We start from the raw sequence: 12295 nt of genomic DNA, 5'->3' as shown, positions 1-12295 counted from the left end.
ATACTTTGGGTCCAACTGGTCTGAATACTTTGAACATTAATAGTGCTAATCAAACTCCCCCTTCACTGCAACTGTGGGCACTCATGCTTAGCTTTCACAGATCAGAGGTTTGTGCCAGGCATGCAGCCAACATGGAACAAAGTTAGGAATCACCTGAGAGGGGCCTGGGCACCCGTACAGCACTGTCAAGCATGGCTACACAGTGCAATACAAGCTGCCTGCCAGCCAGGCACAGGTGGGAGCTTTCCATGCTCTTCCACAATAACGTACAGCACCCAGTACCACAGAAATGAAGCGGCAGGGGCACAAACCAGGATGAGTGTTCAGTCTCCTACTTCATTCCCTACTACCAACACAAACTATGTCAGCAAATGGAAGAAGGATCCTAAAAAGTCTACTATTGAGTCCATTCCTTACCCAAACCTACTCCCGCATCCCATGAGGAGATCCACCTTGTGCTCTGGATGAGGCCACAGATTTGCAGAAACAAGCAGATATACAAGTACTGAAATAAGTGCATCTGCAGAGGGAACAAGCTGAAGCAGCAAAGGTAGCTTTAACTGGCATTTCCTACCCATAGCCTTCACAAAGCTAAGGTAATTATTTCTCATGTCGCCTTCTAGATTTTCTTTCCTTCTGAAAGGAAAGGGAAATACTGGAGTCTCATTATTTGGCACTACAGGGACCCCTGAATCACTTTTCTAGAGTCACTAGACAAATCTCCACCTTTTCAGGTAAGGAAGTTAGGCAGCTGCAGTAAGCTTTCAGCTCTCAGCCCCAGATTCCTTCCTAGCCAGTCTTACCTTTTGTCTAACTCACTTAAATCCCAGTCTTCCTGCCACTACCCTCCAAACCAAACTTCCCCTTCCCCTGCCAGAGGCAATTTGTCACAGTCTACTGCTTTTATTCCCTCAGTCTTTAAGCCAGGCAGCCTTTTCCTCTACAAGATTGGTCTATGGTGGGTCTGAGAGAATAGCAAACACCATCACCTTATTTTCAGCTTGCTCTAGCATTTATTGCAGTAGCAACTACATGAATAGTCCCACTCATTCCCTATACTACCCCTGGCACTTAGAAGCATTCAAGTACTCAATTCTAATTTTCTGTTCATGTGCGATGGGAATGGATTTTCAGATATCCTGCTTTTGCCAAATCTCTACTGAGCATCTGCAAACAGATTTTTTCAGTGGCACACAATTTTTGTAGTGGGAGATAAAAGTCACATTCCTAACAAAGCTGTGTTAAAGTTCAGGACTGTATTCCACTCACCGAGTCCAAACCTTGCTAAACTATAGGTGACCAGAATTTTTAATGTGAACAACACGATTACGTTGTAGAATCATGACCTCTAGCTTTTGACAAGAAACTTGAAACAGGATCTTAAAACAGGAAATGACAAATGACTTCATTAGTAATAGGTACTATCAGTCTACTCCAGCTAGTTTACAGATGTTAATAATGCAGTTCTAAACAAAATGCTTGAATATTTTGAAGTTTTAAGACAAGGTTTGTTTCATTAGTATGATATGTTGCCTGTTTTGCTTTCTAAACCACCTAGTGAAATTTTGCCAAAGGAATGTCCCCAGGAGCACTGACACCAACAGGAATCCTTAATTGACTGAGTGCGTTTAGTACTGCTTCCCAAATGAAATGTTACTTTGAGGTTATCAGATTAGTTTAAATATACCTACAGCAGCCCCAGTTCTAACGCCACCACAAGTGTTATTCAGGGCTCGTTGTTCTGCATTGTAAGCACCACTCAATTCATGGAGTGCTAGCACATGACATGGCATGTGTTTCACAAAAATGTGTAGATCAGTTACATGCCTTGCTGTAATACCAGTTATTCAACCTCATCAAGTGCAGCGTGAGTAACAAAAAGAGGGTAGATAACATAATGGAGCGTGACAGAATATTTTCTTTCATGAAATACCCTTGAGTTTACTTAATATAATTATTAAAATTATGTCCTCAGTTTAATCTGGTGTACGTAATATTTTAATGCTGTTTTTACAGCATTAGGCTTTTTTATTTATTTTTTTTAAATTGGCCACAGTAAGTGCCATTCCCTTAGCAGATGTTCTCACTTCCCACACACTTAATTATAGTTTTATAACTACAGTCACCTACCATACAGTGCACTGCAGTGTGTCATTTTAAAAGCCACTGTTACTTGCTCATTAAATTCCTCTATTATATAGAGCACAACTGATTTCAACTGTATGCCAACCCACACTCATGTGACAAGGAGAGAGGCTTCAACTTTAACACATGTATTTCACATGCATGTGTACAAGCTAACATGGTGGCACACTGATTTTGTTTAGAAATGTTCAGAAGAAGAAAATATCATTAAGGTAAATGACATTCTATGATTTTAATTAATACACCGGTTAAGTGGCATAACAAGTTACAGCGATTTTTCCTCTGAAGAGCTATTTCAAACAGCTTTTAAAATGGAAATTTAACTGTAAATAAATCTCTCTATCAAGAAACTAAAGAGACCAGGCAAGATGGGCAAGACTGTTACCTTTCTATTGCTTTCACCTCCAACTGTATGAAAATCAGAAGTTTTAAACAGGATTCAGACCTTCCTTATACTGATCAGTGATGGGAACAGTGTTTGCTTCAATACTGTCACGGCAGCCTGTCACCTCCTCCTTTCAGTTTAGCCATATGAAAACCTATGAGATTTCTGTCAGGAAGAAGTGTTGGGGTGCTCTAGCAGTTCTCTCTTTGCACAGCAGCTTTCTGGGGTGCTTCTCAGCACTCAAATTACAAAGGATCTCAAGCTGAAGCAGCAGCCCAGCGATCCTCAAAATGGAGTACAGCATCTTTAGAGTTACCTTTTCCAGATCTTTCTGCAGACAGAAGAGTAATGCCAAGATCAGCAGAGATAATCGGTAAATTTTTGATGATCTTGCAAATGGTGGCCCTATATAGGAGATTGGTAAATTTTTAGACATCTTCTTAAAATCATGGGGCTATAGGCATGAAAATATGGTAACCGTGGAACTCATCAGTAAGTTATACTTCTGCTTTTTTATTATTTTTATATTTAATAGTCTGGCTTATAGCAACATTATTTAGAACTTTGTTATTTCACAATCACTCATTTCCAAAAATACATTTTTGAACTTTATTTGCATTTAAAAATGCATAAACATTCACATGAAACAGTAAGACAGAACTGTATCGCAGATGGATAGAGAAATAAGCTTCTCCTTTCTTAAAGGATCAAACCAATTACTCAACATTTGAAGGACCAACATTAAATCAGATCTAAAGAACTTAGAGTGACTTAAGTTACTGATATTTCACCTGAATTTTCTGAAGGAAAGGGAAGATGGTTTAAAACCACACTGTACATATTTTTAAAAATCCATCTTTTTCCTTCAGTAAAGAAATTATGCTAATTAGTCTTGAAGTTTCCTGAAGTCATGAAATTGCTATTTGTAAAAAGCTGTCAAATTAATAAAGTTAATGAACTGAAAACACAATTGCTTTTTCATTCCTTACAGCAGTTGCTGGTGCTGCTTGCTAAACACAGCATACAAGAATTCAGAAGCCTAAAAAAAAGGAATTTTTAAAATGTAAAAAGCTATTTTAATATCTCCACAAAGCCATCACCTTACAATTGGTCCCAGGTGATGTAAATACTTCATCTGAAGATCTGTTAACATCTGACTTAGTAAGATGTTCTTTCCCACATTTAAATATAATGGAATCAGAGCACTTCTAATAAAAAAATGAACTAATTCTGAAAGGCCATGCATAAGTGAAACATTGTACATAGGAATCTATTTGCTTTTGAAAGGAAATTTTTGACCAAGACAGATTAATGTTCTGATTTCTTTTTCAAATAATTAAAAATGAACTTATCTACTTCTTGAGAAACTGTTTTAGAGAATAAATGACCTGTATTATTGCTGATGCTAGTTGTTTCTTCCTATTCTACACTCTTGCTGTAATTCTCTACTTCCCTTCTTTCAGTGCTATAATCCTATTCATACTCAGTTTTCACCAACGCCTCTAACCCCACTCCGTCTCACTTTCCTGACATCTTATCCTCATTTCTGAAGACTGATCTCAGATAATTTTGCTCCTCTCTACTTGCTTTAAGTACCATCAATGGCATGAGTTCAGCAGTTCCTAAAAAAAATCCTTTCATCTCAAAGGTACAGCTGTGAACATCTCTTTACTTTCTTGTACTTTGGCTATAATTTCATCCCATTCTGCCCTACCCCTTAGAAGCCTCCCTGTCTTACTCAAAATCCCTTTCTTATCACCTCTGTTGCTAAAGAATGGATGCTGCTTCTTCGTGAGATTATTGCTAACGAACACTATGTGTATCGCCCTTGTAAATTTGATGAGGTCAGAATTATCATCCAAAAACAATGTTTTGTAGAAAAATGCTGTTTCATAGAAAAATTATTGTAAAAAAGAGTAGCAATTCCGGAAAATGGTTTTGCACAAAAGTTGTGAAATTGTTGAGAGGCCCTGTTTTCACTCCTCCCCCCCCCCCCCCCCCCAAATGTTTGCTTTGCTTACAGTCAGGAAGTCAGGAAGACTTCCTGAAATTTCAAAACAAGTCCTGTAAAGCAAGGTAACAATTTCCCATGCAATTCCACTCAGTTCTGTAGCTTTGCCGTATGATTCACCTCAACTGATGTACTAATACAGCAACAGTACCGTATATTCAAGCATGTTTTAATGTAGCATTAGTTACCTTGGAGAAATCACGTGAGGCAAACACCAAATTTAAGCGAAAATAAGCTTTGTATTTTACTCCTACTCACTTCTGCTCTTTACCTTTTACTTATAATAATTTCTACCTCCTTGAAACCAGCTGCTTGAGATTGTTTTTTATGTTCATACTTCATTTTTAAAGACCTTCCACACTGCTTCCACCTGTGGTATACCATTTTGAATTTGATATTTTTTGATACAGCACAGCAATCTAATTTAACTCATTAGTTGCTTGGGGAAGGGACATCTGCTTTCTATGCATTTTCTAACTCATTTGCAAGTATCTGTCACACCGTTTTTCAGTGTAATTATTTTATTATTTCTTACTGAAGAGACACATGTGCTCACTACTTTACAGAATAATGCAAAACTGGCTGTCTCAACACAACACCTAAAATGAAAGACAGTACAACAGATATAAAAATTTCTAGCAAGAATTATTTATTGCATAGTAAGCCAATGCTAACACCACAAAACAGTGAGTATTTTGAAAATCAACACTGTCACTCTGAACTGAAGAAGGAAAAAAAAAAGGGGGAATACATGCATTCTTAGTTTGCCTTGACAACTGCCAAATTTGATCCATTAGTCATACTGTAAAAGCAAACAACAGTGCTGCATAAAACTCTTACTGTGGTGTGAAGACTCAGTATTTTAAAACATTTGCTCCATCTTATTAAAGGCATTAGAATATGTGCCAGATAAAGAGAATAATACTTCCATCTTTTGCAATTGTTAAATAAGTCATTATGGTGGTAAAGAAGTATACCGTACAACCAAATATATAGTCAAACTTTTGTGCTATACACAAACGTTTTGCGTACTAAATTGGACCACAGATCTGTAAAAATATGAGAAGTGGGTAAAAACTGAGCAGAGGATAATAATTTTTTCCAAATTTATATATACTATAAGTAAGTACACATTTGAAAATGAAACCATCAACAGCTCTTAGAAATGACAGTCCAGATGCAAAACCTGCTGTAAGAGGCTCCTAAGCTACTGGTAATTGGAAGTTCATGGGAAATACTGGTGAAACAATCACTTCAACACTGTCTTACACCTACCTAAAACACTCACTCCTAGACAAAGTCACAGACACAGTAGATGAAATTGATCCAAAGCACCAGCATTCTTGTTTGTATACACTGATGCTTGTTTGGAGTTAAGCCCTACACCTTCCTCGCAATGAAAAGGATGGAAACGTTTGTATTTCCATTTTACCCTTCGGCATTCTAGGATGGAAGCACTACAGCGATAACAGAGAATGAATTTGGTTTTTATGCTTTTATTGGGGGTGGGGGAAGGGGTGACTGTGGAAGTCATACTAAGTTCTCAAGTCTTTCTCAATGGTCGTCGTCTTTGTCTGTTCATTTTAAACTTCTCTTGATCCTAGGTGAAATACAGCTGCAGGACAGATCCCCTTAATAGACTAAAGAATTGATTCACATAGCTTCAGCGAAAGGATCATGCATATTGAATACACATATTGCCCTTGAAAAGATGCAGCAGAGAATCTGAGAAACTTAGGGTTCTCTCCTTCATAATAAGTAAACAAAGGCAACAACAGCCAAGACTACCTAGAACCTATGATAATGGGAAGCAGGCGTTCTCAGGCTCCATAAAATGTTCTCTAGCGATCAGGTCAGTGAACTTACTGTACGCCCTGAGCTTTCAGAAAGTGAGCCAGTCAGTTAATCAATTTTAAAAAATAAAAAGGGCACAAAATCAAGTTTTACATCAATTGTTTTAGTGAAAACAGTCTTTATGTAAACAAATCCTTCCCCTTCCTAATGCTAGCATATCTTTAGCACCAGTTCAAGGCATTGCGATTTATTAATTCATTCTCCCCACAAGAAAGCCTGCAATTCTCAAACAAAAGTCACATTCAAGAACACTCCATTACTAGACACGGTAGTAGATGTGGTTACACCCTTTGTGGATGTGTAAGGAAAGCTATAAGCTGGAGCTGTGCTCTAGTGCAGGACTGCTCCGTACTGTCTTCAGCTGAGTGACATCAGCATAAACAAAAAGTAGAATGGAAGATAAGGCTTTATAAATATATCAGCAATGAATTATTAACTAAGGCCATGCCATCCAAAAAACACTGGATTTTTATGAAGCGCACAAACTCTGAAACAGCAAATGCTTCTGAATATTAAGTGAACCAGAACCGCAGATTTCAAGAATGATTACCTGCTCCCTTGTGCCCTTGACACTCCTATTTTATATTGAATATCCTATTGTCTCTCATGGCCTCAGTGCTTGTTGGCAAATACAATTCATCCTTCCGCGTCATCCAGCACCTTTAGAGACTGGATGATGTGCTTCAGTTTAGCAGATTTTAGAAGTACTGATACCAGATGAAACTATGACCTAGTTAATGAGCAAAAAAGACAAGTACGTACCTCAGTGATATCCTCCATCACAATTACGTGGCTGTAGAAGGCCGCTATTATCCACCCCATTTCTAGTCAATATCAGGCAAAACTCTTCTAAATACCGGTACTTGGACAAAAGCTGCCCATGCATACATAAAACCTCTTCATTTCCATAAGCATATAGAACTAAATGCTGCATGTTAGATTCCTCCAAGGAGAAACCTTGCACTTAGTGTAAGCATGCAGCACCAAGTCCTCTACTTTTCCGCTAAAGCAGTAAGGAAACTGTGCTTAAACTTGATAGCCTCAAAAGTTTTGCACAAGAGTAGTATATCGGCCTTGTCTAAATGGTACCCAATCAATGCTTAAATGAATTGAGAGTAAAAAGGTAAGTCATCAGAGTTAATAAATGTCTATTTGGATAATAGCAATAAGAAAGAGTCCTACCCCAAACTAAAATGAGCCACTGTCTTTAACACTCATATAAATTTTTCTGTTTGTCCTCTAGCGGCAGCTCTTTATATCTTCTAGTCTTAGAAATTGTGAAGAATGTAAATACTTCCTGCTATTTCCTCAGCTTTTATAAACCAGTGCAGTTCAACTGAGGTCAAGGGTGCCCCTTACTCTAGTTTAGGATCCAACCCCTTAATCATCGCACATTTATTAAAAAAAGTTTCAGACAAAAAAAGCCCTGTGTAAATAGACATCACATGCTACAGAATTTCCTTCACCACTTATGACACTGAATATAATACAGGCTTTCTTGTTTTTTAATTTAAGCCTTAAGAGACTACGGAAATACAAACTACTTCTACACCTTAATAAGTCATCTACAAGTACCCACTGAACTACATGGCTACACTTAATGTTCATGGGTAAATCATAATTTGTAGTGGCCTGTCAACATTAATGCAGAACGATACATATTGTTGTATTACCATACAGCAAATGGAAGGTGACAGAACAACTACTATGGTACAAAAGTTCTACCTTTCTGCCTATAGAAAGCAGATAAAAGACTTACATGCAATATTTTGAATGCTGCCATATGAGGCCTTGCTTGCAGAAGCATCACAAAGCAGATGCAAGCTGTTCAGTGGCTCTAAAATAATTTTTAGGTTTCGTCATTTCACATAATTCACAATTTTGGTTTGTGATAAATACACTTACAATAAGGGACCAGCATTTGTCTTAAATTCTCATACACAGAGCATGTACAGTATTTTAATACAAGATCTATATTCATTTTTATGCAAAAGTCTCTGAAGTATCACCTTATTATGAAATTTAAGTGACCTATGACAAAAATGCTGCAACTATCAACCACTATCAGAAAACAATTTTGTCACCTTTTTTCCCTATGCATCAATTAAGTTTTTAGTATAGTTTACAAGAGCAAAATACATTGTACCAATGTACACCATGTACGTGTATCAATGATTATCAAATCCATGCAAATTTCTTATGCTGGTTTAATCTTTTCCTGTTACAGAAATACTATTCGGTACTGCCAAGTATATCTAATGGCTTATATCTAATGGCTTCCCGACTTCACGTGAACACAGCCTGATTCGCAGGCAAAGCATTTTTGTTTGTGCTATCTCAAAGCAACAAAACCTATCACCCCTTTTTCTGCACTAAATATATAATTCCACAACTCAAGATTTATATTCTAAAAGAGCAAACAATGCAGTTTTTAACTGAATGCAGTGAGCACAGTTGTAGAAGAAGGTACTTGAAACAGGTGACCAAGGCTCCTGCATTGCTATGTTCCATTAACTTCTGCGCTCTGGAAACCTAACCACAGCAGCTTATTTTAAGGAACTTCACCTGTACTTTTAATACACAAATTCACTCTTTTTAAGAGCTAACTGTTATCAGTATATCTATAAATCTGAACCAAGTCTCGAGGACTTCACTGGTAAAAACATTATTTTACTGAAGCAACCAAGACTGATCTTGTTCCCTGGTACATAAACATCACCACATAAGCAAGTAAAAAGGACTTCCCCCCCCGCCCCCAGCCTTGTTCTAAGTCATGGGAGGATGAAGAGCCCCCCCCTCCACTGATCTCCATCTCTTATCTATGAGAATTTTTGTACTATATATGAGCTGATAAGCTATTGGAGAAAGTTGCCACGTCAAAAAGCCTCACAACATCTACCAGGCTAGAGGACTCTAAGAAACTTAAGATGTAGAGAGTCACAGAAAAACAGTCCTACCTTTGTCAAAACAATACCTTTGAAATTTTTCTAATAAAAAGTTACGCACCACAGGACTTGTAATTCATCCCCACAGTGGCGAGAAGGTTATCAAACCACTTGCTTCTTTCTCCAAGAACGCTAGGCTAGGTGAACATAAACCTAAGTTATAGTGAATTGCTACACTCCAACACCTCTCAGCTAACTACGTTTACCAACTATTTCATTTCACACAGCTTTGCATGTATGACTCATACACAAAGAGGATGGGCATTAACACCGATAAGTCACACTGTTTTCAGCCACTACTGTTTGGCTGCTGTAGAACATTTTGCAAGCTGCTGTGCCACACAGAGCAGATTTCCTTGAAGTACGACAGCAGGAAACCAAACTGGGTGTAGCTGGACAGGCATTCATTGTTTCAAGCTTCCACTAGATGCAGAGTTAGCAAGTCGTTCAGAGGTCAGAGCTGTCACAGAGTTCCGCTAGCTGCCCAGTGCTACTCCATTGCGTGTTTGATTCATCTTTGCAGCCCTTATGGGTGTTCCAGGAAGACAGACATAGGAAGTGTTTAATAACAGAGAAGGCAAGCAGTAGTTTCATAGGAGTCATTTTCTCTGGACTGCTTTTGATGAGACTTTTTAAAAGGCATTTGAGAGGAGCCTGGAAAATTCTTCCCAAGGGAAAAAAGTGGTAATTTTGAGACATGAACTAACTTACAGTAGTCACAAGGGACAATATGGAGCACACACTAATGAACTTTTCACTGTGTTAATTTAGACTGCTAAGGCTTCCTTTAAACAAATCCTCTATAAAGGATCTCAGAGTAAATTAAGCATATGGTTTTAGGTACAGGACTGCACCTCAGGGTACCTGGACCCATTTCTCAACGTGAGAAAAAAGAGTCAATATGAACCCTGGCAAAGTGTCATTTTGCTAAATATATGAAACAAAATATTCTGCAAAGGAGCAAGAAAAAAAGCTTGCCAGAAATTTTGTATTGAACTTTCTGGAATTTCATGTACTTATGGCACAAAAAGACAGGTTACCACTCATAAGTTTGGCTCTTTATTAAAAAAAAAATAAACATTCCCTGAAACTAAGTGCACCTGTTTTTTTGTGGGTCATTAGGCACCTTGGCAATAGTACCAAACAAATTCAAGTTCATGGAGGTCACCAGACTCAGGAAGTTGCTGTTAAAGCAGAGGGACCTCTCAAATGCTGGTGAATAGCCTGATAGGAACCTCGTGAAATTCAACAAGTACAAAGTCCTGCACCAGGGATGGAATAACTCCATGCAGCATGTACAGCTTGGGGAGGAGCTCTGCAAAACATGATCCGGGAACCATGCTGGACATCAGGCCGAACACAAGTCAGCTGCATGCCTTTAGGGCAATGAGGGCTACCTACATATGAGCTATGCTAGCAAGAGCATCACAAGCAGGTCAACAGAAGTGTCATTTCCCTCATATCATGTCCTGGCGAGGCCACACTTGCAGAAGAGTCCATCAAATATTGACCACCCCAGTACTAGACGGGTACTGAAAAACTAGAGTGAGTCCAGCAGAGCCTGGACTAACAGGCTCAGGGCATGGAGCACAAAGCACATGCAGAAAGGCTGAGGGAGCTGTAGATGTTCAGCCTGGAAAAGAAAAAGCCCGGGGGATCTAACTGCTGTCTTCAATCACTTAAAGAAGAGCTAGAAAGAACACAAGAGCCAGATTTCTTCTTGGAAAGGCCAGTGCAAGGACAAGGTGCAGCAGACATATTGCAACACAAGGGATGACGAATATTGTACTTGGAAAAGTGAGCTTCACAAGAGTAGGGAAGCACTGGAACACGAGCCCACCCATGCAGTCTCCATCCTTAGGTACAGTCAAAGCTGAGCCACACAAAGTCTTGTGCAACCTGATCTAACTTCAAGATTAGCCATGCTTTTATGCAGGAGATGGGTCTACATGATGTCCAGAGGTACCACATGACCTAATTTATTCTATGACTGATGTGATTCTCTTCATGGTTCTAGTGAAATATGCAACTACTGTTGAGTGTTTCACCTTTTATTTATTTTAAAACATATAGTCCAAACAGAATTTAATCTTATTAAATACACAGAAGGAAACCTGTTAAAATACAATAGCGAAATACTTTTACTGTTATTCTTATCTCAGTTTTAGATGCATGATTACAAGAATATCAGCAAGTACCCTAAGTGTATAGGTCAGTTTCAATTATACTTCAGCTCTATTCACAGAGAAAAACCTTTTGAAAAAAACCCTTTGATTTCGCCAGCAATTAGGTGAACTTAACTGATATCTTCTGAGTAGTCATTTGAAATCATGGGGCTTCGGGAGATCAGCAATGAGACGTACTAATAAAAGTTACAGGTTGGGCCTACAGCCACATTTTAACTCTTCTGCACATTCTACCTTTGTGCTTTGGAAATACAGGTGGGAAGCCTATCTGAACTCAGGAAGTTCCAGAGCTTCAGGTTTGAACAGCATTACTCTGCACATCAACAGAAAACACATAGTGTTAAAAACAAGGGTGGTGCTTTTTTTTTTTTTTTTTTTAATACAAAGCAAAAGACAGCAGGAGTGGAGTAAATGGCATAAAATGACCTTGACAATCTCACCAAGAAAATGGCAGTCAGAAATTAACGACCTTCAGAAGAAGAATGGGTTTAGCCATTCCCTAAAGTGCATCCCAAACAACTGCATTGTATATCATCAGCAGAGTGAAAGTGAACATTGCAGAGGTAAGGGAGAATTGCATTTTCTGTAGCTCAGCTTTATAATATTATTTTTCCACATTGCATCTACAAGAAACTGTATTGGGATCTGTTTATAGTGTGTTCACACAAAATTTTAATATGCATAACTTCATTTTTGGCACGAGCTTAAGTCTACGGTAGGTAAGATTTATTTTTTTTTTTTAGAGCTGTTTTTGCATTGGCCAACAAAA

The 12295-nt window shown here is 38.3% G+C and overlaps 1 protein-coding gene across 12 annotated transcripts in view; it reads right to left on the bottom strand.

Annotated features, from left to right (window-relative positions):
• Nucleotides 1–12295, bottom strand: part of SORBS2 (sorbin and SH3 domain containing 2) — a 188346-nt gene that overhangs the window by 99869 nt on the left and 76182 nt on the right. The window contains exon 1 of one of the 12 annotated variants that reach the window (XM_075027250.1): nt 2847–2862. The exons of the other annotated variants lie outside the window; for them this stretch is intronic. The gene's annotated coding sequence lies outside the window, so the exon portion shown is untranslated. Of the gene's footprint in view, nt 1–2846; nt 2863–12295 lie in introns of those variants that run through there. 12 annotated transcript variants of the gene reach the window in all.

This window comes from Buteo buteo, chromosome 1 (genome assembly GCF_964188355.1).
Source record: "Buteo buteo chromosome 1, bButBut1.hap1.1, whole genome shotgun sequence".
Taxonomy (NCBI): Eukaryota; Metazoa; Chordata; class Aves; order Accipitriformes; family Accipitridae; genus Buteo; species Buteo buteo.
This window is presented reverse-complemented; position numbering and strand designations above follow the sequence as displayed.